Here is a 17,001-nt window from a genome sequence, read left to right on the forward strand (position 1 = left end):
AATAGAAACTGTGATAAATAGGATTCGTTATCTAGAACGCCCTATTTTGGCTATTGTTAATTTTAATGTTTTCCATTGAAGTCGGGTCAAAGAATTCTTAACTGCTCTTTGGTCTTTTCTAAACCTTACACTTCTACTTTTCCACCATTCATTTAAATTCTAAAAAGATCCATTCACTGCAACCTAGCTTGCCCTGTGAGAACTCCTCTAAAAATTGATGCAAAGTCCATTTTAGTTTATAGTCTCCATAGCCCAATGGAATTATAACACTCAAATCAACCAAACTAATCAAACAAAACAAACAAGTACAATCATAGCTAGTCTAAAATTTATCTATAAAACAATGCTAAATCAAACAGAGAGATCCCTCTTTGAAGTTGGCAGGGCTAGATCCCAGCTTCCCAAGTGGTTTTGATGCTATCCAATGTGTTTACTCCCTCAATCCCAAAAATACAGAACGACAACATAGTGGTGACCATACTGGGGAAGAATACATTTTAATCCAAAACATTATTATTCCCTAGTTTTAAATCAGTATTTCAATAAGCAATTGTTGTATCATTATGAAATACATGATCTGAGTTTGTTATTTTGTATATATTTAGTGTGTCAATGGTTCTAATTTTAATTTTTGTGTGATGATTTTTCATAGCCCTGGCTCCCAAAAGAATTCACACTAGGTCTCACCCTGATCCCAACCCTGCTGAAATTGTAGATAACCCTAAGAAATTGTTAAGAAAGAAAAGCTTTACTGAGAGTCAAGGTAGTAATAGTCCTCTGTCTAGATTTAATTCTCCCCCTGAGAATATTCCATTGTCAACGTCTAATTCTCTCCCAGAGAAATTTGAAACTTTACAAGATACAGAATTTGATTTGCCTTTCCAGCAAAGTTTGTTTAGATCAAAGTCTGAGTCTTTTGTAGACCAAATTGTCCTAGATAAAGACATACTGCAACCATATATACCCCAAACCCAACTCCTTGAAACATATCTTGATCTCGAATCTTTACAATAATTTGACAAATTACAAGTTCTAGGTTTAGTGTTGGACCAAGCTATTGAAGAAGCCTTTATTCAACAATCTGTTGAATTTTCTTCTTTAACAGTTGCAGTAGCCTCTTTGTCTAGTCAATCCTCCCAGTCAGTTCATCTACAACTTCCCAGTCCTACTCATTACATAGTATCAACCTCCTCGCACTTGGTTTCCCAAATTATTGTTCCTACTATCCCTATAACTATCAAAACTACACCTACATTAGGTCCATCTTCAACTCAATCTTCCAGAGCAGTTACGTCAGGAAGGTATGCACCTTTGGTGTTATCAGGCCAGCTAAATGATATGCCTGGAGATTATCAATCAAAAATTGTGACCTTTGATAACACTGGTGCTTATACTGCTCAGCAGCTTGTGGATAGGATGAATGATGTGTTTGACCTCCAAGAAGTAGCTGAAGATGATGTTAAAATGAGATTGTTTGCCCAAAGTTTAGGAGGTGATGTCAAGAAATGGTTTAGGGGTTTACCTACAGGAAGTATAGCCATCCTTGATGCTTTCCATAAAAATTTCTTAGCTAGATGGGAGATCAAGAAGAATTCACGTCAACTCCTAAATGAATATGAAAGTTTGAAAAGAAAACCAAATGAAAGTGTGGAAGAATATTGTGAATGGTTTAATAATGTTTACAATGCCATTACAAAAGACATCAATCCATCCCCTAGCCTAGCTCTGATTGATTTTCCATATGGTTTTGATGTAGACATGGAATATCAACTTAGAGAGAGAGACCCAGCAACTTTGGAAGAAATTCAAGAAAATGCAATTAAAGTTGAAGCTAACATCCTGGCCAAAAAATCCTAACTAAAGTCTGAACACAGAGTTACCATAAAAGATTAGCCTTCTACTTATGTTGTTGATCATAAGATTGATAACTTAGTTAGAGTAGTCAATCAAATGATGAAAAGAGTGTGTTAGGTTCCTATAATAATAGGAGTCATAATTTTGAATGACCAAGGTTAAGCCTTGTAATATTGTACATACCTTTGCTTTCTGCAAATGTTTTCCATATTAAAAAAATTAAAAAATTAAAAGAGGGTATGTCCTAAAAAAAATAATAATCAAAGGACAAAAAGAATAAGAAAAGGTCAAAAAAATGAAATATATGAACCCAAAAAAACAAAAGAGACCATGAAAGTGTGCAAGTCAAAATGCCACTCCTATTTACTTTTACACACAATAATGATTGTGTGTAGCTTGTTATTCATGCCACGATCCATGGTAATCAAATTGTTTAATCTTGATTATACCATGTTTTGAATTTTATGTATATAGTTAGAGAATAGAATCTGACCAAACAGTTTAATCTTGGCAGATCATTAGGTAGGTAGAGAAAATAAAAGGAGCTCATCAGTTTAATCTGAGCCCTTGGATGGATATAAGGTTAGAATTAGATAGTTTTATTTGTAAAAGAAAAGGAATTGATAAGGGTTTTGCTAGCCTAAATGCACCCAAATAAAATGAAGAAAAAATGGTAGAGTGAGTAAAAGGGTAAGTAGAAGAAAGGTTGTAGAAATATCAAGTGGTCACGCAAAAAGCACTTATGTTAGGTTTTAAATGCATCTTTCAAATGTGCATAAGCAGTAAACAAAGCAAGGAAAATGGTTTACAACTTGGTTTATTTAACATCCCCTTAATCATTTCACCCCTCTACTTACTAATTTCCCATAATTAAGTTCTAAGTACTCAAATCATTTAAGTCAAAGAGGCTCAGAGCATTTCTCTGACTTTTGGAGGGACCGGACCCTTGGCTTAATGACTTATGGGCACAAGTGCTAGAATCCCCTTCATAAAAAATTCATCTCCCTTCATTTCCCCTTATTTCCCTAATAAACCCCCCTTTTCCTATGGTTGACACCATTCACCTAGGAAAAGTGAAAACCCCCATGTAAATCCATTTTCACTCAAAAACCCACAAAAAACACTTTATCCTAAGTATAAATCAAAGTGCACAGAGATGTTATGTTTTACCTTTTTAATTAGGAAAACCCCTCCGCCCATTAAATTTCATATTAATTTCTAATTTTATTATATAATCCCCCCATATCCCTTTTCCCGTATATTAAATTAATTCCTTTATATAAATAACCCAACCCCTAGTTTAGTTATAAGCTATATAAATTACCCATATCCCGATACAATTTTACTTAGTTTACCTAATCTCGATAAACTTAAGTTAATCCCATCGCTAACCTCACCCGATCCCCTAATCCCGTGATTAAAGCCCTGCCCGATCACTTAACCCAGGATTAATTCCTAAACTAATCCCATAATGCCAAAAATTAAACATATGGGCTCCCCTAAAAGCCTTTCCTTTATCCCACGTGAAATTCCCTCACCCAACTCCCGTTCGATCATCGCCCTCCTCATCTGACGGCCTACATCCATATTGGCCAAACCCAATCGCCGACCTTTACCCACCCGATAAGGTGGTTTTCCCCAACCCCATGAATGCTACATGTTGTGCTCTAAGGCACATCGGGTGACCCCTCCCGAATACCACCCGTGCCACAAAAGTGGTGCGATGGCCCTCCAATATTGTTTCCCCACTTAACCGAATAAATCGCCAACTGTTCATTTGTAAATGAACCCGCCAAAAAACCATTGTTTTTATATAAAAGGCCGAAAACCCTATTTTCGCCCTTTTCACTCATTTTCCCTGTAAAGCTGAGAAAACCTTTGCGGCTCCTGCAAACGCCGAATTGACCAACAAACCTCCAAATTCACTCCAGAAGACGCTACTGACAGCCCAACTAACCTCCCAGTTCGTACCAAACCGTACAAACCTCTGCAGCTGCTGTGAACCATCAATTTGAAGCCAGTTAGCCCAAATTCCAAGTATGTCACCATAGAATACCACTCCCAGTTCAAATTTGGAAACACTTAGCCTATTCAGTAGGTTCATTAGGTCAAATTAATTGAAAAATGCCTTAAGTTTAAAAACTCATGCGACCAAAACCCTTTGAGATTTCCCAATTTCCGTTTTAAACCTCTGAACAAACCCCCAATGCCTAATTCAAATCCTCGAGAACTGAATAATGGCTGCCCCTATTGCCATGGATGTCCGACTTGTGACGACCCCACATTTGGACTTAGACCACCTTCCCCTGACTAACAGGGACTTCCAAATAAAAGATACCACTGCATCAGAGCTCTTGCTCAAAGTTCATTGCTTGAGCAAAGACAACTACCAGAACCATTCAGATGACATTGGCCTTTGGGAGTCCAATTTGCCCAGATATCAATTCCCCAAAGTGCATGTCTTCTCAGAAATTGTCCACATGTGCCATGCATGCTACATCCCTAGCCATAAAACTATCATGTCTCATGACCAGAAGGTTTTGTTCACCATCACAGCTAAATCCATAAATGAAATGTTACATTTTCAACTAGGACCCAATCTAACCCCACTCTCAATTATGGATCTGATAGACCAGTACACCAAGTTAAATACATCTAGATTGGCCCAGTTAATCCAAACTTTCATTGTGGAAGAAGAACATATTCCCAAAGGTCCCCCTTCATATATGTCAGCCATCTTCTTGTTACACTAAAAAATGTCACCATGGCTTTTTACAGTTAGTATGGCTCTATCAACAGTCATGCTATCCTCCTGGGCAAGTCTTATGCCTCTGCTCTCCATGTCAAACTCCAAAAAGAGAGAAAGTCTTTATAAATGTATTTATCTCTGGGTACGCAGGTTCTCTCAACCTTACCTGCGGGTACGCACCCAATGTTCACAAAAGCTGCGTCCTTGTACGCTCTGTATGTAAAGGGGCAGGTGCGTCCCCTTGTAAAGGTCAAAATGCGCAAGTTTCATCTTTAAAAAGTTACTTGTGGTCATTTCTAGAGCATTCTAGAAGGTTGTTCGACGTGTATTGAGCGCCTCCAAATGGTTCATGTACCCCTATCAAAGAGGAACTTATCCCATCAATAAGGGAGCTATCCCATCCAAAGAGGGGATTATCCCATTGATGGTGGACCTGAATAACTTCCTCTAGACCACTATAAATACAGGCATTGGGCCAGAAGGAGGAGAGGTTGGAAGCTAAACATTTCTAAGGGTAGATGCTGCTGGAATTAGGACTCCCATTTAGAAGCTTGTGAGGAGAGATTGCCATCTTTGCTTGTTCTATTTGGAAGTGGGTGAGCTTTGTCAAAGTAAAGGAGAACTCTTGATGGACCCTGGGAGGGACTTGCACAACACCAAGGCTCAGGTTGTAATTGTTCCTTTTGTTTCCTATTAATGCAAATGAGTCCATTCTTCTCAATAACTTGTTATTTATGAGTTGTTTCATGTACTCCTTGGTCTATGTGTTAAATATGTTTTATTCTATGAGATTATCAAGTGCTATTTAATTGTTTGATTGTTAGTGGATGCAGGTTTCAAAGTGAAGGAGGAGCTCATCCGGATCAGTGGAGCTGGACTGCTACAACAGCGTTGGATTACAGGTAGGATCTAAACACTTGATTTCTTATATAGTGAATGCATATTTAGAGAAGGATTGCTCTCGTTTGTCTTGTTTGTCACTAGAGAGTCTTAGGCTCCTAGGGAGGTTGGTTGTGTCCGCACTATCGACTCTTTCCACCTGACAAATTGGCGACTCCACTAGGGATCAAACAAATAGGTTCATTCTCGTAAAACAAATGAAAATGCCGAGTTCTTTCCGTCGTTTCCTGCTCGTAAATTAAATTGAAAGTCGGCCATATGAGTACATTTTTATCATTTTTTTCGAACTCGTTAAAACTTACGAAAAAGTGAAACCTCAGAGTCATCTTTTAAGCCCTTTTCTGACTCCTAAAATATGAAAAGATCGCCGAGTGTTTCTTTTACACTCGTTAAAACGGAATTAAAAGACGGTCCCGGTATAGCCCTTTTCTGGCCGTAAAAACAGGAAAAGGTTGCCGGGTTTTTGTCGTTTCAAACTCGATACTGGAAATAAAACGACGTGTCCTTGATCGCTTTTTACTTTTCAGGTCAGTGGCACTAATTATGAAAGTACTCCTTGGTCGCAAGATCAAGCGGTTCCCCCAGGTATTATTTTATACTTTTTCGGGCTTGAGGGACACAAATCTACGAAAAAGTTCAACCTGGAGTCTTCTTAAGTTTTTCAGACTCTCTAAAATTGAAAAACACCGAGTTTCTCCTATACTGGGCTCGTTAAACATTTTACAGTAAAGGACCTGTTCGATTACAAACAGGAACGGACCACTCCTTCTTAGGGTCCGAATTTAAACTAAGTTGGACTCATCTGAAGGATGAGCTTATAACCAAGCATATGTTATCCTCCTCAAGCTTGTTAAAAATAAAGAGGTACTTGCCAGAAATGGTGGGGGAAAAGAGAGAAGAATGAACCTATTTGTTATCCTTTTCAAGTTAAATATTGAAAGTAACCCTTCATTCCATCCATCTGGTTGAATGCAATGAAGCCTGGGGGGCATGTACCTCGCTTTGCATCATTATACTGGGGGCATGCGAACTTCTGGAGCATAGTTCCTTGTCTTGTGTCAAGCTCGTTAAAAAATGAAACAAGGAGTCTTGAGCATAGTTCCTTGTCTTGTGTCAAGCTCTTTAAAAAATGAAACAAGGGTAGGTTAAGTAGGTAGATTGTAGAGAGTAGTTATGAGCATAGTTCCTTATCTTGTGTCAAGCTCGTTTAAAAAATGAAACAAGGGTTTTGAGGATAGTTCTTTTCCTGTGTCAACCTCACTAAAAAATGAAACAACTCCCTCGAGTCTTTCTAAGATTTCGAAAGTAAAGCTTCATTCCATCCACCTCATTGAATGCAATGAAGCTTGGGGGGCATGTACCTAGTTTTGCGTCATTATGCTGGGGGCATGCGAACTTGTAACAAGCATAGTTTTTCATTTCAAGCTTGCGTAAACATGAAACCAAATCCGAGCATAGTTCTTTTCCTGTGTCAAGCTCGTTAAAAAATGAAACAAATCCTCCTCTACTTGAATCGAGAGTTTGACTAAATCTCAGAAATGTTAAGTTGTGTATTTAGGTTAGTTATTTCAGATTTTTACATAATTTTCTTACAGTTTTAGGTCGAGTCTTTCAAACGATCTCGTTCATGAACCTTCATTCCATCCAACTTGTACTTAGTTGAATGAAATGAAGCTGGGGGGCATGCGCTCTAGCAGTTATGCTTAGGGGGCATCAAGCACAGTTTTATCTCTGTTTCAAGCTTGTGTAAAAATGAAACTACTCTGAAGCATAGTTTTTATCTGTTTCAAGCTTTTGTAAAAATGAAACCTATCTCGAGTCAATTTCGGTTATTTTCAAGACTCGTTAAACTCATGAAAATCCCGAGATTATTTTGCTATCTTTCATTCTCGTAAAACAAATGAAAATGCCGAGTTCTTTCCGTCGTTTCCTGCTCGTAAATTAAATTGAAAGTCGGCCATATGAGTACATTTTTATCATTTTTTCGAACTCGTTAAAACTTACGAAAAAGTGAAACCTCAGAGTCATCTTTTAAGCCCTTTTTCTGACTCCTAAAATATGAAAAGATCGCCGAGTGTTTCTTTTACACTCGTTAAAACGGAATTAAAAGACGGTCCCCTTATAGCCCTTTTCTGGACGTAAAAACAGGAAAAGGTTGCCGGGTTTTTGTCGTTTCAAACTCGATACTGGAAATAAAACGACGTGTCCTTGATCGCTTTTTACTTTTTAGGTCAGTGGCACTAATTATGAAAGTACTCCTTGGTCGCAAGATCAAGCGGTTCCCCCAGGTATTATTTTATACTTTTTCGGGCTTGAGGGACACAAATCTACGAAAAAGTTCAACCTGGAGTCTTCTTAACTTTTTTAGACTCTCTAAAATTGAAAAACGCCGAGTTTCTCCTATACTGGGCTCGTTAAACATTTTACAGTAAAGGACCTGTTCGATTACAAACAGGAACGGTCCACTCCTTCTTAGGGTCCGAATTTAAACTAAGTTGGACTCATCCGAAGGATGAGCTTATAACCAAGCATATGTTATCCTCCTCAAGCTTGTTAAAAATAAAGAGGTACTTGCCAGAAATGGTGGGGGAAAAGAGAGAAGAATGAACCTATTTGTTATCCTTTGTTACAGAAGAACCTTATCACCGCTCTTGAACACGACACTTTCCGTTCACCTGGGTTGGGAAATCCTTTGCCTTAAAAGTTGATCAAACCACTTTGAAACTCTTCAATCGTTTCCAGGTATTAACTTTGGGTCAAATCGTAACCAAACCATCTGTCGTGTCGTTATGTGTTCAAGAGGTCTCTGCAAATAAACTTTCATCTGCAAAATACTTGTCGTCCATTTGACCATCCCTGAGTCAGTCCTTACAGCAACATTTCTTCAACTTGAACAATGATTTCGTGTTGTGGGCTTGCCTGCAACGGGTCGCTTTCTATCGACATCAGCACATTATCTAGAGATATGACTTAGAAATCGTCAGTACCTTGAAGTCTGCATGCATCAATGGCAGGTTTCACGCCTTTGACGTCAGTTTACATCATTGACTTTCGATCGAAGGATTCCGTGAAATGTTCGACATCAACTCATTCATTCACATCTCATGGATTGTACTGGGTACTTTGAGAACCATTGACATTACTGGTGGTCTCTCTCACACTTGTTAACAGTTTACATCATCGACTGGTAATCAAGTGGTTTCTACCATGTTCGACATCAACTCATTTATTCGCATGGCTAGAATCGTACCAATTCGGGAAGTAGAAATGAAGACCCTGGATCTAGTTTCCACCATCCAGGCTGCGAGGAGTTTTGTATTCATTATTAAGTAGACTAATCATAAACAGATGGTTGCGCCCATACTGTGTCTACAAAAGTCTAAGATTATGATGTACTACAAGATCATTCCTGTATCAGAATAGTTAGTCTGTTAGTTTAAAGTTTTGATCTGAGTATGGGAATGCCTACCTCAGTGATGATATAATCTTATACATGTATTTTGTGTTGAAAATTGCAGGTTCTGACCAGGCTCTCCACGAGATAATCCTTGAAATGATAAAGCGCTTCACCCTTCCTAGATAATATAAAACCCTAATCTATTACAGGCTTCGCACTTTAGGGGGCAATCTGTTACACTAAAAAATGTCACCATGGCTATTTACAGTCAGTATGGCTCTATCAACAGTCATGCTATCCTCCTGGGCAAGTCTTATGCCTCTGCTCTCCATGTCAAACTCCAAAAAGAGAGAAAGTCTTTATAAATGTATTTATCTCTGGGTACGCAGGTTCTCTCAACCTTACCTGCGGGTACGCACCCAATGTTCACAAAAGCTGCGTCCTTGTACGCTCTGTATGTAAAGGGGCAGGTGCGTCCCCCTGTAAAGGTCAAAATGCGCAAGTTTCATCTTTAAAAAGTTACTTGTGGTCATTTCTAGAGCATTCTAGAAGGTTGTTCGACGTGTAATGAGCACCTCCAGATGGTTCATGTACCCCTATCAAAGAGGAACTTATCCCATCAATAAGGGAGCTATCCCATCCAAAGAGGGGATTATCCCATTGATGGTGGACCTGAATAACTTCCTCTAGACCACTATAAATACAGGCATTGGGCTAGAAGGAGGAGAGGTTGGAAGCTAAACATTTCTAAGGGTAGATGTTGTTGGAATTAGGACTCCCATTTAGAAGCTTGTGAGGAGAGATTGCCATCTTTGCTTGTTCTATTTGGAAGTGGGTGAGCTTTGTCAAAGTAAAGGAGAACTCTTGATGGACCCTGGGAGGGACTTGCACAACACCAAGGCTCAGGTTGTAATTGTTCCTTTTGTTTCCTATTAATGCAAATGAGTCCATTCTTCTCAATAACTTGTTATTTATGAGTTGTTTCATGTACTCCTTGGTCTATGTGTTAAATATGTTTTATTCTATGAGATTATCAAGTGCTATTTAATTGTTTGATTGTTAGTGGATGCAGGTTTCAAAGTGAAGGAGGAGCTCATCTGGATCAGTGGAGCTGGACTGCTACAACAGCGTTGGATTACAGGTAGGATCTAAACACTTGATTTCTTATATAGTGAATGCATATTTAGAGAAGGTTTGCTCTCGTTTGTCTTGTTTGTCACTAGAGAGTCTTAGGCTCCTAGGGAGGTTGGTTGTGTCCGCACTATCGACTCTTTCCGTCTGACACTTCTCAACAAGGGGAAAGCAGATTGTGACCATGATATCCTGCATTTTGGGCTACACTACCAGTGAATACATTGATGAGCTTATACTTGCCTTTATGTCCATTTATACCCCAGGACAGCCTCCTGCCATTTTGTACAATTTTGTTGAGTTTATAGCTGATAGGACGCATGAGAAGTTTACTAGAATGAGCAATGAAAGAGTGTTTAAGTACTCATCTATCCTCTATCATATGTTCCTGTACTACCAACCAGACAGATTTCCTTTCACTCTCCAGAAGATTGATACTAAAGGCCAGCCCATGTCTGTCATTTTTTGGACCCCATTACTTCACAAATTTGGATCACCACACACTTATTCAGATTTTAAAGACTCTTTTGTACATCCAGTCATGACTATGCTCACAGGAAATCCTCCACCTAGGATAAGTCCAGAGATAAAAAGGGTCCTCTAGCTATCCAAACAAACCAAAGTGGGAGATTGGTATCTTTACCAAAACCACATAGAGATAAGGATCTATGGGTGACATCTTGCACCATATAAACTACCCAAATACCTCCCTATGAGGTTATTTGCTTTGGAATATTATAGGTAGATAATGAACTCAGATGAAGTAAAATTTCATTTCAGCCAAGAAGAAAACCCATTTCAGAGTCAAAGATCAATTGGGCCCCTTCATCTGCAATTCTAGAGAGGTAGGGAAGGAAGCAAACCAATTTTTGCAGTAAATGAAATTCCAACAGAGTTTCATGTGGAGATATGACCCTCAGGGATTCATGACCAGACTTAGGAAAAAGGCCAAATTGGGGCCTTACATTCATCACCCCATACTTGAAATAGAAGCCTACGCCAATCAATCTGAGTGGGTGGAGAACACTCTTATAGATAGAGATAGTAGAAAGGTAGACATTGAGAATACCTTGATTGATTTAGAGAGGCAAATTGATGAGAGCTCATTTCTCCAGGTGCCAGGACAGAAAGAAGCCACCATGAGTAACCCTCTTATCATGCAGACTCCTTAGAATGAGGAGAAAAATCCAAAAAGAAATAGAGAGGGAGCTTCCACTTCAGGAATGGACACCTCCAATCTGCAGCAGGAAACAAGTCACAACAAGAGGCAAAGGCTCAATCCTGCCTCTAAACAGGAATATATAGAAGGGTCAACACAGGTAACCAACACAGAGGTAGACAGAAGCAGGCCCACAACTCCATCTGGAGACATACAAGAGCCATCCACATCACAGACTCAGATGTTGGAAAGGCAACTAAGTGTGGAAGTGTCTTCATTCAATAGGCCTGCTGACAAGGACCAAGACATAAAGGACAGGTATAAAGAAATCAAAATGAGGAATGAGAAACTGAAAGCTCAAACTTATGCATAATATCTGAAACTCACTCCCACAAATCAAACAAGACTGATGTCAACTTTTGACATCAAGGAGGGAAAACTTCAAATGTCCTTTATCAAACCTAGAGCACAGCAGCCCAAGACATATTTAAATTTCAATAGGGTTGACTTTGAAGTATTGGTAAGGGATATTCATCCCATAGACCAGATGGAACTACATAAACAGGCTGGAGAGATGATATACTCCACCCTAACAGGTAAAGCCATAGCTACCCATAAGCTACAAAACTCATTGAATAATATCTCGGCACAGTTTTAGTTGGAGAAGGCCTCCTCATAGGCTAAGGTACGAGGATTAAGTCTTTGGAATACTTAGTTATTGAGTTGGGACATGACCCTAAAGATATAAAGGCTACCGAGCAACTCATAAAGAAGAAAAATGATGATATTTCTGCTCTTACACACTTGAAGATACCTCAGCTGCAACATCCTCAAACACTTGAATTCTTAGAGAGCTAGACCAGACATGAAGAGTTGATGGACTTGGTCCTAAAACTTAATGATCAACTAAGAGAGACAGAGAAAGAATTGGATAGCCTGATCCAGTTAAAACAGAATGACATTGCCACAACTTCTACAAATGTCATCCCTACAGTATCTACTACAGTCCCTTCCACACTGGAAACTTCACTGGCACCTACAGCTCCACCTACCACATCATTGCCAGTTACAGCAGAATCTACAACAGCAAGTGCATCAGGAGAAAAAGCAGCAGAGTTAGTCAAATCCATGGAAGAAATGTCTATCCAGGTTACAGAAATGAACATACTAAAATAAAAGATGGCAAGTTTAGAAATTGACTACAAATTATGTAGAAGGAAGAAGCACAAAAGGCCAATAGAATGAGTGAGAGAGTCAAACCCATGGAGAAAGACCTAACATTGGAGAAACCCCTTGGACAAGCCAAGGAACTATTATGGGCCAATATCATTCTCTGTCAACGATATTTGGCCATCCATTCAAGTTATTTTTGAGCAAACGGAATTGATAAAGATAGCTACAACAACTATTCATAAGGTCAAGGAGGAATTGGGAGACATTCCTGAGGATGCCAATAGACTCATCCACTTTCTCAACAGCAAAAACAGGTATGAGCTTCATGAGCTGGATATAGAAGATAGAACTAAAACCATTTTGGAGATAAGGAATGTCCTTTCCAAAAGGAACCTAATGCTAAACTTGGAGGAAAAATGCCAAAACATGTAGACAACCATTGATAGATTCATGGCTAAATTCCAAATTTTGAGGGAGAAAGGATTTCCTAGTCCATTGGCCATTAACGACAAACTTATGACACAACAGTACTATGATAAAAGACTCAGGCAATTGGCTAAATAACAAGCAAGCACGTCAGGAATAAAATCACTACCAACAGGCAAAGTTTTGTATAATACATTTGAGAACTTGTTTTTCCTCCAACATGAGGTAAAACACTTGTTCGTCACCAAGCCCAATTTTGCCAATTATACCGAGGCTGATGAGATATATAGGTAAATGATGAATTTCAGGTTACTTGAAGCTGAATGGTGGGAAAAGATGACTGATTTACTGTAAGAAATTAACAGTAAAAATTCACTGCACAGTAAAAGTAAACAACCAGGTAAATAGATGGAAACAAGTCAGCATGCCAAAGTGTATCAATGTCAAAGAGTATCATGTGAAAGATAAAAGTCAAGGAAGATTCCAGCATAAAATACCACAACATCAAGCCAACATAAAGGGCTACAAATCCAACAATAAAAGCTAGCAGTACCACAATAAAAGGGACGGCATGAAACAGTTCAATAGTTGTCTCTATCTTCCTACAAGAAGATATTTTGTATTTCCTAGATTAAATCTCAAGTTTGTTTTGAGATATTTTGTAATAATTTTTGTATAAATACTTCACAATTCGAAGTATGTAGGGTGGATTCTTAGACATTTCTATAGACCTTATTGATCAAAAGATTGTAAGCTATTGTATCACTGATTGGCCCAACAAGCTAGATTAATGAATAAAGACAAGACATTTCACAGGATTCATGTGTAGAGCGAAGTGCAAACAAGTATTTTCTCTTGTGTTGTTATCTTTCTTAAAGTTCTTCCAACATATTTATTGTATATCTGAAATTTGAATGTTATAATATGGAATCATATCTCAGAATTTGCTTCATTGCACTCTGGTTTAACTATTGTGCATTTTAATGTTTTCTGCTAATTATCTAAGTTAAGGAATTCTTGATTTCTCCTTGGTTTAGGTAGTCTCCCTGTAATCTATAGCAAAGTATTCTTAATTTACCTTTATTCATGATTATCCTTTATTCCTCATTTTAATCCCGGTCTGAGAATTCTTAAGTGCTCTCTCACCCTGGTTAAGATCATTTCACCAATCTGACCCAAAGACTTGCACTTTATTCTGCTAGCTTGCCCTTTGAACACTCCCTTTAGTGAGTTAATTCAAGTTTTGCTGCCCTTCTTTGACTCCATAGCCCAATGGTCCAAAAACATCATTATATCCTTCTATTTTAAGGATTCCACCAGCCAACCTTCAATACAAATCAAAACCCCCTGAACCTTCAGAATTAGCCTAAAATCCCAACAAACAAAGCTAAATCATATAGAGAGAGCCCTCTTTGAGCCATAGGTTGGTTAGAGCCTATGCTTAAAAGTTGGTTTGTGGTTACCTCGGTTCTTTCCTTCTTCTGAAAACTTCTAGGGAAAAGTTCTGAGTGATAACATAGTGGTGACCATACTGGGCACTTCGAATCCTCAGTCTTAATGAAGCTTTAAGAAAATCCTAAATATTCATTTTAAGCCTCTTAAAGTCATTTGTTAGAAGTTCTCTTGATAAATATCACAAAAACAATTAAAAAGTTTGAAATTCTGGCTTCCAGGAAGACTCATTTTACTACGGCTAATCGAGACCCTAACCCTACCCCAGTAGTTGATAATCCCAACCTAATTTCAAGAAAATCCAAAAAAGAAGAAAGTTCAGTTAGCCAGATACCATTAATTAAAACTAATTCATTCCCTAATGAGTGGTTATTTTTAGAAGAACTTCCCTTTGATGTGCCATTTGAGCAATCATTATTTAGAACAAAATATGAAAGTGCCCTTAGTGAAACTGTTATAGATCTAGAATTCATTGCAGACCTTGAAGTTTAGCAGGCCAACAAATCCATTGATGAATACATTCTGAAATCTCCACAATCATCCATTAATACTTCCACAACCCCTGAGATTTCTGAACAATCATCCATTACTTTGAGTTCACCATTGTTCCCTTCAACTTCATCAATAATACTTTCTGAAGTTCATTCTTCACCACCATTTGTACCTACTCTTCCTCACCAACCTATCATCTTCCATTCATCACCCACTATTCTTGGTTCTTCATCCACTCTTCATCCACATCTTAACCCCTCCCAACCTATAGCCATGGCAAATAGATATGCTCCTCTTGTTTTACCTGCCCAACTTGGTGCTATGCCAACAGACTACCAAAGTAAAATTGTTCAATTTGATGGCACAGGACATTACACTGCTCAGCAACATGTCAACAAGATAACAGATTACTTTGAGTTGCACGAAATTGATACAGATAATGTTCAAATGAGACTCTTTGCCTAAACTTTAGCTGGTGATGTTAGGAAATGATTTAGAGCATTGCCTGTTAATAGTATTGATATTTTAGAATCATTTTACCGGCAATTTTTTAATAGATGGGAAAAGAAAAAGAATCCCCTACAAATCCTTTCAGAATATGAGAATATTAGAAGAGGACCTAATGAGACTGTTCAAGATTACTGCACCAGATTCATTGGTATATATAACGCCATCCCAGTTAATCTTAGACCCCCACCTAACTTAGCATTAATAAAGTTCCCTGATGGTTTTGACACAAATATGGCATACCAAATTAGCGAAAGAAACCCCCCAACATTAGAAGAAATGCGAAGTGTATATGTTAGTGTTGAAGCTAATTTGTTAGCTAAATGGGCTAGAGTTAGAAATGAAAAAAGAGGAACTACTAGGAACGAAGCTTCACCCTCTGACATTAAAATATATAGTTTAGCCAAAAGTATGGAAAGAATAATGGATAGAATAGATAACATAGAAAGGAAACCCCAATGGGATAACCAACAAGAACCTCTAGTTAGAAACCCAAATTTTAGAAAAAAACCAAAATCAAAACATTGGGAAAAATGCACCGGATCAGAACATTAGGCCTCCTTTTCAAGAAAATTATGCAAAAACATTCCATCCAGAAGATCCAGAACAAGATACATAGATAAACTAATGGGATTAAATGATGAGGACACTGTTTTTCTAACCCAAGATGAGAAGGAACTGCATATGCTACAGCAACTACAGATCCAGTTTGGAGAGTCATTTGATTACAAACAAGGATATGATTCTGCCGTTTTTGAAGTACATAAATAGTATAATCTAAGAAGCAGAAAGAATGTTGATGTCCCTGACCAAACCAATAAAACGGTGCAAAGTCAACCTAAGAAAATAAAAGAAGCCCCTGTTTCAAAGATCCTCCAAATTCTCCCTAGGCAGAACCCAAATCCTTTTGGTCCCACCATTGTAGATATAACCTTTTATCAACCTTCTATTGATCAACCATCCACCTAAAGAACCAGTGGACAAAACTCAAAACACCAGGTTTGAAAATCCACATAAGGAGATCCCCAACAAAGGAAAGGAAGACAAGTCTGCTCAGATCTCCGCTTCAAAAATCCAAAGCCTTCAAACAGAAAAGGTTTCTTCACCATTGAATCTAGGAGCAGAGATAGCAAAGCTTAAGATTTTAGTCCCTTTAACAGAACTAATCAAGAATGAAACTTACAAATCACAAATAAATCAGACCTTAAACATTATTGAAAATGATGATTCTGTTAACTTGTTTGATGACCAACCAGAACTCATATTTGGCCTAGATGTGAATGGAAAACCATTAGAAGGAGGAGTTCCACCTTTTTACACCAGCCTTAGTATCCATGATAAAATTCTACACAATGCAATGTTGGATTTTGGGGCCTCTCACATCTTAATGCCCAAATTAGTGATGGAGAAATTAAACCTAGACATTACAAGGCCTTATAAAGACTTATTCTCATTTGACTCCAATCAAGTAAAGTGTCTAGGATTGATTAAAGATTTATGTGTTACTTTAGTCCAATATCCTGCCAAAAGCATTCTTATGGATATTGTAGTTGTTGACATCCCACCAAAGTATGGCATGTTGTTATCCAGATCATGGGGAGCCAAACTTCAGGGATCCTTACAACTAGATATGTCATATGCAACAATTTCTGTTTTTGGACAACCTAAGAAAATATACCGAGAAACCTTAATGAAATATATGGTAAGTAGCCAGGATCAGCCTCAAAACTTTCCCATCTACTCCATACACTTAGATATCGA

The sequence above is a fragment of the Pinus tabuliformis genome, chromosome 4_1, assembly GCF_031772625.1.
Source record: "Pinus tabuliformis cultivar Carrire ecotype Pingquan chromosome 4_1, CPIR1, whole genome shotgun sequence".
Lineage (NCBI taxonomy): Eukaryota > Viridiplantae > Streptophyta > Pinopsida > Pinales > Pinaceae > Pinus > Pinus tabuliformis.